This window comes from Mesoplodon densirostris, chromosome X, assembly GCF_025265405.1.
Source record: "Mesoplodon densirostris isolate mMesDen1 chromosome X, mMesDen1 primary haplotype, whole genome shotgun sequence".
Taxonomy (NCBI): Eukaryota; Metazoa; Chordata; class Mammalia; order Artiodactyla; family Ziphiidae; genus Mesoplodon; species Mesoplodon densirostris.
In genome coordinates, this window is record NC_082681.1 from 87,439,983 (window position 1) to 87,442,878 (window position 2,896).

At 34.1% G+C, this 2,896-nt stretch overlaps 1 pseudogene; it reads left to right on the forward strand.

The window, feature by feature from the left end:
• The first annotated feature begins 1,646 nt into the window (after positions 1-1,646).
• LOC132481680 (large ribosomal subunit protein eL42-like) lies at positions 1,647-1,987 on the forward strand (annotated as a pseudogene).
• Positions 1,988-2,896: the final 909 nt, after the last annotated feature.

Sequence of the window (2,896 nt, forward strand, 5' to 3'; positions counted from 1 at the left end):
GCTACAGAATGGTATGCATAGTATAACTTTTATGCAATAAAAATAAACTGTACATATTCTAAGTGTGTGTGTGTGTGTATATATATATATGTACCTATACATACACATACATACACACAAACACACATATATAAATACATAGCAGAGGTTTGGAAGGATGTGTAACAAACTGGTAACATTGTTTACATCCAAGGAAGGGATGGTCAAGGGGACTTTGTGTGAAATATTTTAATATTTTTACTCAAATGTTATAATCATAAATTACTTATGAAATTTAAATTAATTTGAAGTAATACAACCCCTAAGTATATAACAATAGCACAAGAAATGGGGGGAAGGAAAAGTTCTTACTCTATATATGAACTGGTATAACATAATTTGAAGATGACTATTTAAAAATGTGATAAAGATGAATATTAAATAACATAAAGATAAATTTTTATTAGAAAAAAGAAGTTTAACAAATAAGACAAGAGTGAAGAGAAAACAGAATCATAAAAAATAATTCACACGCAGGTTAGCAAAGAGAAGGAAAAGGAAGAAAGAACAGATGGAACAAACAGAAAATGATTAGCCAGATGGTAGATGTAAATGTAAGCATATCAGTAGTAAAAATGTAAGTAATCTACACACCCCAATTAAAAGGCAGAGACTGTCAGACTGGATAAAAAAGCAAGACAACACATTATGCTGTCTACAGGAAAGTCACCTTCAATATAAAGACATAAACAAGTAAAAGGTTAAAATGATGCAAAAAGACAGACCATGCAAACAATAGAGAGCTGAGTGCCCTTATGAATACTAGACAAAGTAGACTTCAGAATAGGAATATTACCAGAGGTAAAGAGAGTCGTTACATAATGATAAAGGGGACAATTCACCACCAAGACATAAGAATCCTAAATGTATATACACCTAAGATTGGAGCTTCAAAATGGCATGAAGCAAAAACTGCTAGAACTCAGAAGAGAAACAGACAATTCCATGATTATAGTCAGACACATTAACAACCCTCTTAGTAATAAAAGAAGCCGGAAGAATTAGTAAGGACACAGAAGACCTGAACAACACTGTAAACCAACTTAACCTAATTGATATTTATAGAGAATTCTAGTCACCAAACAGCAGAATACACATTATTTTCAAGTACAGCTGACCACTGAAAAGCATGGGGTTGAACTGCACAGATCCACTCATATGTGGATTTTTTTTCAAAAGTAAATACTAGAGTAATACACAATCCCTGATTGGTTGAATCCATGGATGTGGAACTTTAGATACAGAAGAACCTTGGATACGAAGGGCTGGCTATAAGTGAGTCATATGTAAATATGAAATAGTCACCAAGAGTATACTGGATTATAAGTCAAATCTCGACAAAGTTTAAAAAACTGAAATTGTACAAAATATGTTCTCAATACTTTGAATTAATACTTTGAATTCACAACATAATTAAATTAGAAATCAAGAATAGAAAGATATTTGGAAAATTTCCCACACTTCTAAATCACTCAAAGTCAAATGATAAATTATAAACACTTGAATTGAAAATGAAAACACATGAAAAGCTGTGGAATATAGATAAATCAGTGTTTACATGGAAATTCAAAGCATTAAAAATTTATAGTGATAGTACCCCGGTAAACATGGTAAACATTCCTAAGACCCACTAGACTTTCTATAAGAAGTGTGACTAGCACAACCCCACAAAATGACATGGTACAAGAAGGGCAAGGATTCTGGCCTGTCCCAGGAAAGCAGTATTACCACAGGAAGTAGAGTGGCTATGGTGAGCAGGCTAAGTGGATTTTCCAGCAAAGGCTAAAACTACAAAGAAAATTGTGCTAAGGCTTGAATGCTTAAGCCCTATCATAGATCTAAAAGAATGCCAGCTATTAATAGATGCATGCATTATGAACTGGGAAGAGACAACATGAGAAGAGGCCAAATCATCCCATTCTGGGCTTCACCTTTTGTTTTATTATAAGGGAAATAAAATCTTGAGGTTATGTTAACTTCAAAGAAAAAAGTTTACATTAAGAAGAAAAGAATGGTCTCAAATCAATGCTCTAACGAGAATTCACCTTAAGAAACTAGAAAAAGAAAGGCAATATAAACTCAGAGCAAAGAGAGGGACATAAAAACCTGAGCAGAAATCTATGAAACAAAGCCAGAAAAACAAAGAAAGAAAATCAATGAAACCAAAGCTGTTTCTTTGGGGGAAAAAAAAGACAGTTGATAAACCTCTACTCAGACTGATCAAGAAAGTGAAGGCACAAATTACCAACACCAAAAATGAAACAGGGGAAATCACCAGATCTACTAACATTAGAAGAATAAGAAAATATTATGAACTACGCCAATAAATTCACCAACTTGGATGAAATGGACAAATTCCCTGAAAAAAAACCACAGCCCTGACCTACTGTAGTAGACTATGAGAACTCTAGTATTTATCTGCCTAAGGAACTCCAGGTAGAGAAATCAAAATGAGTAAGGTGGAAAAAGAACCCTCCTACACTGTTGTTGGGAATGTAAATTGGTGCAGGCACTATGGAAAACAGTACAGAGGTTCCTTAAAAAACTAAAAATAGAGTCACCATGTGATCCAGCAATCCCACTCCTGGGCATATATCCAGAGAAAAATCTAATTGGAAATGATACATGCACCCAAATCTTCATAACAGCACTATTTACAATAGCCAAGACCTGGAAGCAGCCTAAATGTCCACTGACAGATGAACGGATAAAGAAGATGTGTGTGTGTGTGTGTGTGTGTGTGTGTGTGTGTGTGTGTGTACACAAAATCTGAATCACTTTGCTGTACACCTGAAACTAACACAACAATGTAAATCAACTATACTTCAATTAAAAAAACAATGAGTAGGGACGTGGA